The following is a 16,829-nucleotide window of genomic DNA, read 5'->3' on the forward strand; positions in this document are numbered from 1 at the left end:
CAGAGACATCAAAAGAAGAAAACTGGCTGAGGGTGACAGAGAATACAGAAGGAGAAAGAAAAAAGCTTTCTAAAGACCTAGTGATCAAAATCAAAGAAAGGGAGAATCACTAAGTAAAGATTTATGGCTTCAAAGAGGACTCTTTGACAGACGACTCTCTTGGCCAAAAGTCAAGGTGAAGCCTGGCGGTTTAACGAGTTCTTCCTTATTGCTAAAGGCATTATATCTTTCCTAATTGTAGTCAAGTTGGAACTGCCAGGAACAAAGTTAATGTGTCATCTCCAAAACTGTGGTATAGCAGAAGGAACGCACAGCTGCAGGATGGACTTATTTCAACCTTGTAAAGCCTTGGTTTCCTGATCTATACAACTGAGATAATCACGCCCACTTACCTCAGAGGATTCCAATGAGAATTAATGAGAATGTAAAGTGCTCTTCAATGGTAGTAGTTACAAGATCCTCTTCTGGCAAGAATTCATTTGTGTACCATAATTACTTTTCCAATCAAGGGTTCCAGCTTAGTTTTTCTGACTGTCACATTGTACTTGAGGTTCTCTAATTTTGATTACGACTGCCCCACCACAATGCTCTCCAGAGTGTGGCTTTCCTTCAAAGCATTGGCGTAAATGTGATAAAATCCCTTTCCTCTTTACATAGGTGTAATACAATGAAAGTACCAAAGGACATGTTTGCTAAATATTGAGAGAGAATAGCTGGAAAACAAATTCAATGAGCAAAAAGTGCAGAACCACTGTATGTGCGTGCAGATGTGCATGTGGATGAGTGAGGTGTGTGGGCATGTATTTTCTTAAGTAGAAGTTCGCAATTCTACTATAGCGGCTTTCTTATCTTAATGGAGCCAACAGTTATTCCAACCTCAGCATCTCCCTGTCCTTTACTTCCCTGCTCTGAATTCATATGCATGAGAAAGATACTGTTTTTAGACACTTCTTTCCTTAAGGTCTTTTATATCTTCCACAATAAAAGCCAAAAAGGCATATTCCTAGGACTCAGCTCACTTTCAATTTTCATTACAAGTCTCAGAAGCATAGCCCAGTGCATTTCTGAAATCCAGTATAACCGTCTCTGCTTCTAATTAGCTGTGTCCTCTTGAGCAAGCTACTTAATCTCTCCTAAACCTCAGTTTTCCCATCTGTTAAGCTAGGCTTACAATATTATCTAACTCAGAGTCCTTGTAAGAATTAAATATTTAGAACAATATCTAACATTTAGTAAATAGTAGCTGTTACTAATTATTCCCATAATTATAGGAATAAAAATATCCCTATAACAATTATATTATTATTCTTCAAATTATGACATCTTCGAATGACCTCTCCTTTTGTATAAGAACTTCATCCTATGCAGAATCAATATCATAGTATAATACAATAATTAGAACACTCATTTCTGTACATCACACAAGAATAAGAGAATCCTTTCCCGAGATCTAAGTTTAACGTGTCCTTACAGTACATCTTACCTAGGCTTCTACTATAATTTTCACACCTTCCTTCTGCAAAGCATCTGCTTTTTGCAAATCTTAAAGTTTCCACTCTCCTGTTTGTTTGTTTGTTTGTTTGTTTGTTTGTTTATAAATTGCTTCAGAGTTTTTGAATTTAAAATATCACATACTTACACTAAAGGTGGATGTCGCAGACTTTGGACTTCTCTTCCTAGACTCTAACTCCCCAGACTTTCATCTCCCTGCCTGGATCGTGGCAGACCCAGAATCTCACAAGTTTTTGTCCTATCTCTACCCTGCCTATAATTTCCTAGGGGTTAGTGATAAGAGAAGGAGCTTTGGAGTTGGGCTTCTATTTGAATCTCAGTTCTACCATTCATCATGACTGTGTGTAAGTAATTCTAACTTTCTGAACCTCTGTTTTTCCATCTGTAATGTAGAGACAATAATATCTACCTTCAAGACTGTTGAAAGTCATATGGGATAATTGTACGGTTCACCCTCCCTTGTTCTGGTTCCCTCCTCTGTATGTCTCCCCTAACATATTTTTGGACCTTTCTCCAGGACCCTGGTAAGAAGGTTAAATTTAGGTATTGTATCCTTAATCCATATTATTCCTCCTTCATTTTCCACTCACCAGTTCCTTGAGTCAGATGGGGCAGAGTTCAAATAATAAACCAAATGTAGCAACCTGCTTTGGACTCCAGCGTGCTCCTCCTTAACTGACATTTATGCTCAGCACAGCTTCCTGGATACTGGTTTTTGCTTCCTACTATGGCCTCGTACATTTTATGGAGTACAGTTAAAGTGGCAACCATTTCTGTAGCACTCACCATATGTTAGGCACTGTGCTAAGTACTTTACATATAAAGAAACTGGGACACAGAGAGGTTAAATAACTTATTCCAGATCACACAGCTAGTAAGCACGGATTTGGAACTTGAACCCAGGTCGTGTAGCTTTAGAATCTACGTTCCTACATTGTACTATATATACTGCCTCCCTGGTAGATTCTCGTAAATTTTTTTTTTCCCAAATTAGAATTACCTTTAATATTGTCTTTGGTTTTTGATTGAGATATAATTCACATACCATAAAATTCACCCTTTTAAAATATACAATTTGGTGGATTTTAGTATATTCACAAAGTTGTGAAACCATCACTGCTATCTAATTTTGGAATATTTTCATCCTCTACATAAAGAAACTGATACCAATAGCAGTCACTCCTCAATGCCACTCTCCCTGCCCAGCCCCTGGCCGTCACTCATCTATTTTCTCTTTTTATGGATTGGCCTGTTTTAGACATTTCATTTACATTTGTGGCCTTTTGTGTCTGGCTTCTTTCACCTTAGCACGTTTCCAAGGTTCATCCATTGTGTTGGTCAGGGTTTTCTAAAGAAACAGAACCAATAAAAATAAATAAATAAATAAATAAATAAATAAAATATATATATACAGAGAGAGAGAGAGAGAGAGAGAGAGAGAGAGAGAGAGAGAGAGAGATTTATTATAGGAATTGGCTCACAAAGTTATGGAGGCTAAGACGTCCCACAATCTGCCATCTGTAGAACCAGGAAAGCAGGTGCTATAATTCCGCCCAAGGCTGAAGGCCTGAGAACCAGGGGCTGCTGTTTAACTCCTAGAGTCCAAAGACCAGAGAACCAGGAGCTCTGAAGTCAGAGGACAGGAAAAGATGGACATCATAGCTCAAAAAGAGAGAGAATTTATCCTTCCTTCACCTTTTTGTTCTATTCAGGCCTTCAAAAGATTGGATGATGCCCACTAACACTGGTGAGGGCAGACCTTCTTTACTCAGTCTACTTATTCAAATGCTAATCTTTTCCACAAACATCCTCACAAGACACACCCAGAAATAATGTTTTACTAGCTATCGGGGCATCTCTTAGCCCAGGCAAATTGACACATAAAATTAACCCTCACATCCATATTGTCGCATAAATCAGTACTTCATTCCTTTTTGTGGCTGAATAAGATTCTACTGTATGGCTACACCACTTTTTGTTTATCCATTTATCAAGCAATGGACACTGGAAAAGTTGCCACTTTTTCACTATTATGAATAATGCAGGTATGACTTTCACAAGTTTTTGTATGGACATATGTTTTTATTTCTCTTGGGTACAGACCTGGGAATGGAATTTCTGAGTCATATTGTAACTGTATAAATTTTGAGGAACTGCCACCTATTTCCCAAAGTGACTGCATTCTCACCAGCAATTTCTAAGGGGACCAGTTTCACCACATCCACTACTGATTCACGCTAACACTTGTTTTCTGTCTTTTTTATTCTAGCCTCCCTAACTGATGTGAAATGGGTATTTCACTGTGGTTTTGATTTGCATTTCCCAGGTGATTAATAATACTGAGCATCCTTTCACGTGCTCATTGGCCATTTTTATATCTTCTTTGGAGAAATGTCTATTCAAATCCTTTACCCGTTTTTTCAATTGGGCTATATGTCTTTTATTGTTGAGTTGTGAATGTCCTTTATGCTAAACCCTTATGTGATACATGATTTGCAATATTTTCTCCCATTTTGTGTTACTTTTTCATTTTCAATAGTGTTCAAGCATAAAAAATTTCTCATTTTGATAAAGTTCAATTTATCTTTTTTTTTCTTTTTTTTTGGTTGCTTGTGCTTTTGGTAACATAGCAAAGAAACTATTGTCTAATCCAAAATCACAAAGATTAACATCTACGTTTTTTCCTAAGAATTTTATAGTTTTAGTTCTTACTTTTAGGTCTGATCCATTTGTAGTTATTTTCTGCATATGATGTGATGCAGGGGTTCAACTTAATTCTTTTGTTTCTCGATATTCAGTTGTCCTAGGCCAATTTGTTAAAAAGATTCTTCCTCCCCTAATGAACTGTTTCAGCACCCTGTCAAAAATTAAATAATTATAGGCACATATGGGTTTATTTCAGGACTCTCAATTCTATTTCATTAGTTTATATGTTTATCCTTATGCCAATAGTACAGTTTTAATTACTTAACTCTACATTAAGTTTTAAAATCATTCAGTACGAGTCTTCCAACTTTGTTCTCTTTTTGAAGATTGTTTTAGATATTCTAAGTCCCCTGTGTTCCTATGTGAATTTTAGAATCAGCTTGACTATTTCTGGGGGAAAAAAAAAGCCATCTGGAATTTTGGTAGTGATTACATATATACATGTATATATATATGTGTATGTATATATATATATATATATATATATATATATATATATATATATATTACACACATGTGTGTGTATTACATACATACATATATACATATATATGTATGAGGTCAAATTAACTTCTAGAACTCACCCTAGAAAAAGTGCTACATCCCTCATTGCTGAGTATCACTACAGTCACCTTCAAAGTACTCCCCTTGGGAAGCTATGCACTGATGCCAGTGCCTAGTTCACCCTTCAAAGCAATTTTGGAACTCTTTTTCTGGAATGGCCATCAGAGCTGTCGTCATATTACCTTTGATGTCCTGAATGTCATCAAAATGTCTTCCTTTCAATATTGTCTTTATCTTCAGGTAAAGAAAGAAGTCATTGGGGGCAAGGTCAGGTGAGTAGGGAGGGTGTTCCAATACAGTGTTTTGTTTACTGGCTAAAAACTCCCTCACAGACAGTGCCATGTGAGCTGGTACATTGTCCTGATGCAAGAGCCATGAATTGTTGATGAAAAGTTCAGGTCATCTAACTTTTTCACTCAGCCTTTTCAACACTTTCAAATAGTACACTTGGTTAATTGTTTCTCCAGTTGGTACAAATTCATAATGAATAATCCCTCTGATATCAAAAGAGGTTAGCAACATCGTTGCAACAAGTTCGTGAATTTAATTATCAGACGTCATATGTACATGTGTGTATACGTACATTGGGGAGTACTGCCATCTTAACAGTATTGTCTTCCTACCTAAGAAAATAGGATGTCTTTCCATTTATTTATATTTTCTTTAATTTCTTTCAATGATATTTTGTAGTTGCAATGTACTTCATTCAATCTCAGTACTTTTGTTGTTGATGATAACATTTACATTTCATGGCCTTAAAAGATTAAGCAAAAATTTTTGTATGATATGGTGATACCACAGAATGTCTGCCTCTAAGAAAATCAGTTCTAGAACAGGTTGGAAAATACATGCCTCCTAAAGGATGACCAGACATGCTATCTATATATGTAGTACCATGACATACTGATCTTGCTCATATCTCGCTAAGTACACAGACTATAGAGCACCGCATTCTGTAGCTCTGAGTGTCAGAACCCACTTTTCTTTGACAGCTCTGAGTTGTTCTAAATTTCTCAGGTTGCCATGAATTCATGGAACTAGAGAGAATATCCAAAGCATCATGTCTCTAAATTTGATCAACATTAATTCTTCTACATATCTAAGCTACAGAGACTGCTGCTTTTTGGGTACCCAAAATAAGTTTAGTTGAGGTTTAAATAAAAGCCACAAAGTTACAACCCCCAGTATGGCTGTTGAACCCCATAAATCAGATATAAAGATATGGGGATTTCCGTCTAGCACAGAAACTTCCATCCAGGGTTCACTGAACTTCTTTTTGTGAGCCATTTATAACACACACTATCTGAAGATCTATAAACCACAACCTGTGGCCTTGCTAATACTCTCAAATCTTTATTTCTAATCTGTTTGTAGATAATCAAGCTTGTACTTTTGTTTTTAAGTCAACTTGCCTCTATTTCCCAGTCAATGTTAACTCAGTGAATTAAAACTAATCAATTTTAATATCAGCCCAAGAAGAGCATACTTAGAAAGACAGATGTGGTGGTGAAGGGGAGGTGATTTATAGATAATTATAAAATCACATGTGGTTTATCTACATTTCTTTTTGCCTAATCCTGAAAAATTAAATTATTCTTGAAAATTATGTTCAATTTAATAAGACAAAGCCACTTCAGAATAATCCATGGCTGTTTTAACAACCTCATATTGCATGTGGAAATTAAGATCTAAGTGAAAAGGTGACTTGCCCAGGGTCAGAACATAAATCAGAGATCTAATAAGATGCAGGACCTCCTGAGATCATTAGTTCATAATTAGATCATCCTAAGAATGGAACATGGGTGAGGACATGAAAGACAGGGCATGAAACCAAGGTAATTTGGGATTGTGGGAGCTGCTTGGGCTTCAAGAAGGAATGCAAAGACAGCAACTTCAACTCAATGTCAAAAAGCCATTTTCTTCCCACACTGTAAATCGTCTGTGCCACTGTAGTCATACCTCTCTGCTATAGAAACAATAAGAACAGCAACCCGGCCCTCCATTTCTTATTCTGCCTGACAAACACACTATGAAATGCAATGTGAGCTCCGCAGAGGCCCTAGAATTCTAAATGTGCACAACCAGAGAGCCCTTTGAAAGCAGCCGAAAAACCTATTCCATAACTCACTGATGAGGAAACTGAGTCACATAATTTAGGTATCTCCCAACAGCTAAGTAGCACTTAAGGTAAGACTAGTATTGTGTATGTTGAATCTCCGTCTGGTGCTCTTTCACTACAATTTTCCACCATTCCTGAGGCTGACTGGATATTTGCTCTCTTTTTATTCAGTTAAGTTTTGCAGGAATGAGGGTAAGGAGGAAGATCCTAGTTCTTGGAATTTGTAATAAGCATGTACTTTCATTGTTTCTTCTACCTTCCAGGCCTTTGTATCTCGACTAGCCTCTGGAAATCTACCCCATATATGTCCAAGATTGAAGACTAGAGACTTTACACTCTAGTTGTATTTTCACTGTAAAACTATAAGGCTTTGAGAATTATCTAGTGACTACTCTGCTTCTTTCTTCTTCCTCCACCAGAACTCATTTTGACTCGTACTAAGATATCAGCCCCAGGGGCTGCTAAAGGTCAGGCATGGAGACCTAGGGGGAAAGACCACAGAAGTAGGAGGCGGGGCAGCTTCAGATCAGATTGACTGCACTTGTGGAATCTGCTTATAAATCTGATGGAAAACAAGGCAGTCAAGATAGAGTTTCAGCATTCCCCTAGTCCCTTTCTTCCTTCCTTGAACAAGCCAAGCCTGTCACTTCTACTACTCAGATAAACAAGTCCTTTCCTGCTGCCGTAGCCTCTACCTGGCCAAAGGCAGCACTAGATTTGGGCCCAGGCTGAAGGAGCATCATACAGCATGGAGGCTCCCTGTCTCGGCCCATCCAGTCCCATCTGACTTAAGAGGAACCTGGGAGAAGTTGACTCTAATGACACCAACTAGGGGTGGCTTCAACGTACAATTGGCCCTGATAGCTAATTATTCTCAGGGGGAAAAAAGTGCTTAGGATCATCTTCTCTTAACTACAAATGACCATCTTTGGCAAATACTTTTCATCATACACTTGATAAGCATCATATGATTATAACATAAACAGTGTCTCCTGGAGTTGCTCAATGCCCTGCAGTTACCTGATGTACAATAATATATAGTACATCTGGTTAAATCATTCAACAACTGATTATAAGAAAAAAGCTAATGATTTTGAAGTTTTCTCCAGAAAACTACCTGGCTTAAAATGCAAGTATTATATGTGTATTATTGAGATTTTACTCTTGCCATAATGTACATTTTGAAACACACTTTCCTTAACCTTTGTCATCTGCTACAATTTGTTCTTAATAGAATTCTCACATAGCTTAGAATTATATACATAAAATCATTTTAATTTAGGTCAACATTCTAGAAATAGCACCATATCTCTATGTATTTTGTTACCTGACAACTTTAAGAACCACTGTTAAATACGTAAAGATAAGGCAGTTTATGATGGCTGAGGCTATAAGATATTAACTGCTATAGAAAGAAACATGAAAACAAGACTCCTTTTCACTTATAATTCTTGCCAGTAATTTAGTCCACAAAAGTATAAAAGTGTAGGCCTGAAAAACGCAATCACTATCTTCAAGTTGCTTTGAGCATGGCAATTGTTAGGAATTGGTTGTCAATATACCTTGCTACTGCAGTGCCAAGAAGGCTTATTATTTATTATCCATGAGAAAACAGATTGAGTTGGGGGGCATACAATGCATAGAAGCTGGGATACAGCTGAGACTCATGAGGGCTATTGAAAGCATGATCATCAGGGAATCCTTCTGTTCCCTGAAGAATCACCCTTGGGAAGAGGTATTCACATCGTGATAAAGCTGGAATCTACCCAGCCCAATTCAGGTGGAGTTACAGAGAGGCGAAAGTAGTGAAGAAGGCCACAGGAGCAAAGGGAGTAAGAGTAACTTCAGGAAAAGAAGCTGAAGTCAAGGGGTGGAGAGGAACCCTTCACTCCGTCCCATTCTCCTTTCCTTATCCAGAGGTGACTAAACTCTACCCTAGCTCCTCATTATTATTCTGTCCAGGAAATTCAGAGAAATTATTAGAAGTTAAAAAATAAAAGACTTATTTTTTTAAGCCTGGAAGAATCCCCTGAGGTTTCCTAGGCTACCTGTCATGCGGGGTGTCATGCGGGGTCTCTGGTCCCGCTCCCCACATAAGAACGCAGGACATGGTGAAGCCAAAAAGGAACACCCACGGAGCCATAGGTAGGGGAGTCATACTACTATAGTCTCGCTGGTGGCTGGCTTGGAGACACAGGAGGCAGGAGCCACATGATCCAAAGTCTGCTGTCCGCTTCTCTGCCAACCAACCCCACTTGCCAGCTGCAATCCGCCATGCCAACTGCAATCCGAGCTTGCCAGCCACCATCTTCTTGCTAGACCCCATTTTTCTGTTAGCGTAGCCACTGCAGTTATATTAGTGGCCAATGGCTCACTGGTTACAGCTGACGGCCAAGTAGCCACAGCTGATGGCCATCCAATCACAGTTGATGGCCATTTACTACCTGAGCCAGCACCTTTCCACGTGGTACCGAGAGCCTGGAAACTGCACTCCTGGCTCTGTCCCCACATTACCTCAACCCTTTATTTTCTAAGGAAAAAAATAATAATAATAAAATAACTAAGGAGATAAGTGCATTGTTCTTTGCCCACAAAACCAGTGCCAGAGATTAAAACAAATTTCAGGTTCCTGGATTCAGGACAGAATCCCTCCACTCCACATTGGTGTCTGTGCAATTAGCCGCTTTTCCTTTCTGTACGTTCATTCCCTTCTACTTTCATTTTCCCCCATTAGAAACTGTGTCAAAGAAATGATATGCTAGTATAGAGCACTGAATACATAATCTATTTATTCAGTACTTAATCAGTTTGCTTATCATTATCTGTTTCTTCCCAGCTAGACAGTAATTTCCTTCAGGGCACAATCAGCTTCTTTATGTCCTTTATGAGCACAGCAAAGAAACAGACACAGAGCAGTGGCCACATCTAAAGTCAGAAGGCATGGTGGGGAACTCAGACCTCAGCTGGTGGCCAGGACAAAAATGAAATGACAGAGTTAGAAGAAAAAGCATGAAACCTTCATGAAAATAAGACTTTAGGGACTTTGTCTATTTTCTTCATCTCATATTCATTTCATTGTTGTAGCCCTAGCACCTAAACTAATGCCTGGCACATTTCGGGATTCATACACTGGTTCAATAAATAAATAGCTAAATTCACCCTTAAAAATAGCATTGGGTCTGAAATAAATTTTTATAGGAAAATAACCGACACAAATTAATTGAGTATAAAGGATTAAACTGTAATGTTAAAGTGTAAGTGAGGATGGCAAGTAATTTTTAACAGTGTTACATGGGAACTATCATGGTACCTAGGTTTCTGCTCAATAGGGACACATTTTTAGTTCTATCATTAGGCAGGATGCTGCTGTTCTCTATGAAAAGGGATATCAAGGTTTTTACTACACATAGCAAGCAAAACATTCATCCCTCAGAATAAAAACAAAACAACAAACCCAAGAAAGAAAACCCAATCACTGAAAACTCAGCATGGCAGGCAGGTAATGTCCCCCAAAGATGTCTGTGTCCAAACCTCCAGAACTATGAATATGTTAGTTTTTAATAGTGTTAAACTAGCAAAGGGGAATTAAGATTGCAGATGGAAGTAATCAGCTTACCTTAAAGTAGGAAAGTTATCCTGGATTATCCAGTGAGTCAAATGCCATCACAAGGATCCTGAAATGTGGAAGAAGTAGGCAGAAGTGTCAGTGTTGGCATATGGGATGTGAGAAAGACTTGATGTGGCTTTGAAAATGAGGAAGGGAGTCATAAGCCAAGGAATGCAACAGTCTCTAGAAGCTGGAAAAGACAAGGAAACAGATTTTTCCCCCGAGCCTCCAAAAGGAACACAGGCCTGCCTACCCCTTTCCAACTTCTGACCTCCAGAACTGAAAGATAAAAATCTATGTTGTTTGAAGCCACCAAATTTGTGGTAATTTGTTACCGTAACAATAGGAACATAGCACACTTGGGTTAAAACAAAAACAGATGCGGAATCACATAACTCCCAGAGCTTACAGGAGTTGGTTGTGAGGGGTTAGGAAAGGTGGGGAAACAAAGTTTCTGCAGAAAACAACTGAAATAGATGTGATGCTCAACTGACTTTGAGCGTGGGCATAATTAAAGAACTAGTCATTTTTATGGGTTGAAGTATGCTGCACCAAAATTCACATGTTGAAAGTCCTGGCTTCCAGTACCTCACAATGCGACCTTATTTGGAAATAGGGACTTAATAGAGGTAATCAAATGACAAGGTCATTAGGGTAGACTCTAATCCAATATAAATGGTGTCCTCAAAAAGTGGGGAAATCTGAAGACAGACATACGTGCAGGGAGGATACCATATGAACATAAAGATAGCCATCTATATGCCAAAGAGAGAGTCCTGGGACAGATCCTTCCCTCAGAGCCCTCAGAAAGAACCAACCCTGCCGACACCTTGATTTCAGACTTCTAGCCTCCAGAACTGTGAGAGAGCAAAATTCTCTTGTTTAAGCCACTCGATTTGTGGTGCTTTGTTATGGCAGCCTTAGCATACTCATATAGTGATGACGGTACTGAAGAAAGAGAGTATATGACTGTCACTGAAGTGAATACTTTGTCATGTCTCACTTAAAGACCTGGATAGCCCCTAGCTGGCTGTGAGCGGAGAGTCTGGTGACCGAGGAGGGTAAAGGAAGTTGACAGCACAAAGTCCTGTTTCCAGCTGCATTTCAATGTGGGTGTGCTGCACATCACAGTAGCCTTTATTTCCACAACTGATGGCTCTCACTAAGTAGTGGGAAGAAAGCTTGGTCTGAAATGTATGAGAAATTCAGATGGGAAAGGATTCATAACAGAAGGAGGCCATGATCACAGAAATGAAAGGGAAAGAAAGGAGACAAAAAGGGGCTGAGGCTGAGGGATTGAGAGTGACAAAGGAAAGAGACAGAAAAAGAGAAGACAGATTAGGAGAAAACAAATTCTGTCAAATGGGAGCAGCATATCCCACTGTACAGTTTTTAACCGTGGTTACAAGAATTACCTCACTTAAATAACCACAACCCTGCTTTACAGATGAGAAAGTTGAAGGTGAGAGCAGTGAGCCCAAGGCCACACATCTAAATGACGATACAGTCCTGTGACAAGTAATTCCTATACCCTGCTTGTTTCTACCTACCCCCGCCCCACCGCCCCCTCTCCAGGAACACACAAAGGCCCCTCCTCACTAGGCTTTCTGGCTGGGGCTGCTCTTTGCCAAAATTGCTGACGCAAGTTCAGTTTCTTGTCATAAAAACAACAGAAGCCAAAACCGACAAGATGCTTAGTCCAAAGAAATGCAGATTCATTCGTCTGGTGATTATTGTTTGCTCACATGATATACAGACAGCTGCTCACAACCATCCCAATCCCCGCCTCCTCCCTCTTTTTCTTTCCAAAAGCCAAAGTCCACCCCTAGCTGTGTTGCCATTTTCCCCCACCCACTCACTCTTCGTACTCTCAAACCCCCATTCACTACCGTGTCCTGGTTTGAGATGGAACTGGCCCAGCCAGAAAGAAGAAAAAAAAAAAAAAAAAAAAAAAAGACCGGTTTGGGTAGGGCCAGGTGTGCCAGCCTCAAGGAAATGCTTCTCAGTCCCTCCTTCCTACTGTGGGGCGTGACTGCCAGCAAAGGATGGAGTTTGGGCTGGCTCCCCACAAAGGGAAGTCTGTGGGCACTGAGGTTTCTGGGGCTCACCACACACTAGCCAGCCGGAAACCTCTGCTGAAATTGTAAAAGCTGGACTTGTTGCTGATCTACTTATTCATTTCCTTCTCTGGTGATCGATTGGTAGACGGGCAGGTAGGTATAAAGGAGACTTCAATCCAAGTGAAAACGGAAAGTCATGATAAAGCACAACAGCGCCACCTCAGGTTCAACCCCATAGCAGGTACCTTCCTTGGTGCTCAAAATGGTCAGAATTTAACATTTAGTCTGATTAGTCCCCTCCAGGGACAATCGCAACCCCAAGCTGTTGCTGGGTGCACCGCGTAGTACTGACCACTACTGTGATATGAAGGAATCGATAAGAAATACGTGGAAATAAAAATCGCAGAACTAGGTAACCACCAGTCATAAGCATAAGCTATTTAAATACTATAGGTATCCGTAGGGAAGGGACTCTCCTCTAGGGACACAGCCGAGAACAAGGCAGTCGGTGTTACCTGCCCACATGGAATTTACAATCATAGGAAACACTAAGGAAAAAATACACAGCTAAAGGAATTCCAAATTAGATACTAACACCTAAAAGAAGTTCAATTAAAGAAACCAAGTGGGCTGAAAGTGATATTGGGGACCAAAATGCAAATAAAAGCACATTCATCAATTAAAAAAAAAAAGAGAGAAATATAGGTCATCAGCAACTTGAATAGGTGAGCAGTTTTTTCCACATCAATAGCATATCAAGCAGAGAGGGGCACCCATGACTACAGAATAAGTTTGGATACACTGTAATGTGGAGCATTTAGAGACTGGAGTATTTAGTATTTAGGGAAACAGAGCAGTTATGATGGAAGCTATATGTAGAGTCAGCAGCGATGCCCGGCCCCTAAGTGGGGCTTCTCAGACACTGAGAGAGTAGTAGACATCAGCAGAGGGAATCTAGGCCAGGGCAGGAAAATGGAGAACTCTTGTCTGTGTAACAGCCGGGGTTTGGAAGAGTGGGTGAAAATTTATGAGGTATTCCACTGCCTTGAGGAATGACTCCCAGGGGCAGATAAGGAAAGGGTTTTTAAGATAAAGCAGAGGTTCTGCACCCACCTAAAGGCAGAGACAACATGGACTGTCACTTTCAGTCTGTCCCCATGTTCACCCCAGCTTGGTGTATCCTTAGGGAATGTTCATCATGGGTGTTTAACTTGCCGTGTTATGTTGTTCCTTTTTATATTGTGTATTGGTTGCTGATGTAACAAATTACCACAAACTTGGTGGCTTAAACAATACGAAATAATTATCTTACAGTTCCGTAGAAGTCTGATATGGGTCTCTCTGGACTAAAATCAAGGTGTTGGCAGAGCTGTCTTTCCAGAGGCTTTGGGGAGAATCTGTCCTCTAGCTCTGTCCAGCTTCTAGAGGGCTCCCACCCTTCTTGTCTCAAGAACGCCTTTCTCCATCTTCAAAGCCAGCAATGGCCAATCTAGACCTTCTCACATTGCATGTTTGTTTCTCTGACCTCCTCTTCCATTGTCACATCTCTTTCTCTGGCCACAGCTGGGAAAAGTTTCTCCACTTTCAAGGACTGATTATTAGATTGGGTCCATGGTGTAATTTCCCACCTAAAGCTCCATAGCCTGAGTCACATCCGTAAAGTCTCTTCCGTCATGTAACATAGTAACAGGCTCTGACAATCAGGGTGTGTACTCTTTGGGGAGCCATTATTCTGCCTACCACACATTACCTGGAAGGACTTTGAGTTTATAAGGTCCATGTTTCATACCTCTTTATACTACCTGTTTCCTACAAACAGTAAGAGGTCAATAAATGCTTTTGACCATAAAAGAAGTATCTCAATTGCCAAGTACTTTTGTTCTGGTAAAAAAACAGACTCCCCCTGGGGGAAAAAAAAAAGTGATGTTTTGGGACATTATTCCAGCTATCTGCTCCGCTCATTTTTCTTCCCTTTTCTCCTTCCCCTTTGTCTCTCCGTCCCTTTCATATTGCTGCCAGAATGATCTCTTTTAAAAGCAAGTTTTACCATGTAATACCTCCCATTTAAAATCCTTAAATTATTGCAGAATGAAATCGCTTAATGATTGCACATCTCCATAAACTTTATTTCTTTCAATCTCTCAATATCTTCCACACTATTCATATTCCCCACAACAAAAAATAAACAAGTATTAAGACCTCTCACCCCACAAGTATTTGCACGCTGTTTCCCATGCTAAACTTACCTTCCCCTCCTAACTTACCTAATAATTAATTCCTCCTGGTTCTTTAGGAGTCGGCTCACCTCCAAGTGTTCCCTGATCTTCACTTCAAATCATCTACAGATTGTCCTCCTGTCTTCTCAGCACCCAGAGTGGTTCTCATTTATTTAATAAAAAAATAAAAAGTTTGTTTCTTCTATTAGGTTCTATTTTCCCTGCAGGCAGAGACCATAACTTATCACTATAGCTAGACCCTAGCAAAGTACCTGGCACATGTTTGTCAAATATGGGAAGATCGGAAAAAAGTTATGGTCTTAAACTTTAGTTTCAACATACTTTTAGTTTCAACATCTTGTTTGATCTCTGTAACAGGTTTATGAGGCACAGAGGACAGATATTTTGAAGACCATGTATTTTTTATTGTACTTTATATACAGTTCCCCATCCCGTCTGAAAATCTGGGTGACTCTGGAACTAGTCTGATGAAACCCTGGGAAAAATGGCAAAGCTGAAGTCTTACCTTTGGCGAAGTTAAGATTATTTTTCCCAACTCTGCACTGCTACATTTTATCCCTAGAAATAGAATAGTTGTAACCCTGAAACAGACCAATGGTATTTAGCCGTAAGGGTGTTGGAAAAGAGATAACTGTGTTTATAACTGCAATTTTTAAAAACCCTCAATATTCAATAATAGAGGACTGACAAAATTATGGAAAGCTATATAATTGAATGTTATACAGCCAGTACAAATGATGAGAGGACTTTACACACTGATAACGGAACAACAGTAAAAATACCTGGTGGGGGGAAAAAAATCTCAGTACCAAAAACTGTATGGCACATTCCTTTTAAGATAAACAGTGTTTGAAATACTCCTAAATAAAATTGCTTTAAAATAAGCAAGAACAGAAAGTTAGAAAAGAGAAGACTGGGTGGGCAGTACAGTAACATTACCCATAGAATTTTAAAAACGATATACCTAAAGTTAGTTAACTTGTTAGGGGAACCACAATTAAAACCCTTTCCCTCCCTCTCCCTGCATTTATATCACTTTACTAATTACAGACACACACTCTCATGAACATAAAACATCTGAAACACATTTTTTATAAACATGGTAACCAGAATTTTTTAATAATTCATACTTTTGAATATTTTTGCCTTGGGTGTATCACCAATTTTGGTTGCTTTTTAAACTTGCAAGGTAACACAAGGTTCTTGGACAACCCACTTTCCCCTGCTTGCCATTTCCTAACCAGGCCAAGTATGGTCCCTCCTTAGAGTCGTCGTATCTGCTCCCCCTGCCTGGAATGTTTTCTCCAGATATCCAAGTGGTTATTGATCTTCTACCTCAGGAATCCATTTATATAATCTCTTATCATTCACAAGGAGAGACACCCCCCCCACCCCAACTCTAGTTAAAATAAGCATACCTCCTGCAATTATGCCAGTCTCTCTTACAATGTTTTATTTTCCTTTCTAACATTTATTGCCATCTGACATTAAACTTCACATTTGTTTACATATTTGTTTATTCTCTACATTCACTCACTAAAATATAAGCTCATTGCAACTAGTCTTTTGTTCATTTGTTCTCTCCTACCACTTAGAATGGTGCTTGGCACCAACCTAGGGTCAGCATGTACTTAGATGATAATTTGAAAGGTGCAGTGGATCTGAGAAGTAGCTACACAATATTGACATATGCTGTAGTTTCCCAACTTGGGCACCATCTGCTCCCTGGGGGGGAAGAAATTTGCAGTGTTGTTGCAAAAAGCCCCCCTTGCTTTTTCTGAAAGACACACATAAGAACATACAATACATCCTCCAATTGGAAGTTCAAGGATGTTCGAACTCTAGAAGTTTATGACCTAAATGCCATCCAGTCACCTCAAGGAAGACTACTCAAAAGACAGAGGACCAAACAAAGCATGCCAACTGCCAAACTCAGGCATGCATTTATTCCTTCCCAGCTGCACATTCCAAAAGGAACCCCATTTTCTACTCTCACAAACCCAGATGCCTACATTTATTAAATA

Source organism: Rhinolophus ferrumequinum, chromosome 10 (genome assembly GCF_004115265.2).
Source record: "Rhinolophus ferrumequinum isolate MPI-CBG mRhiFer1 chromosome 10, mRhiFer1_v1.p, whole genome shotgun sequence".
Classification (NCBI taxonomy): domain Eukaryota; kingdom Metazoa; phylum Chordata; class Mammalia; order Chiroptera; family Rhinolophidae; genus Rhinolophus; species Rhinolophus ferrumequinum.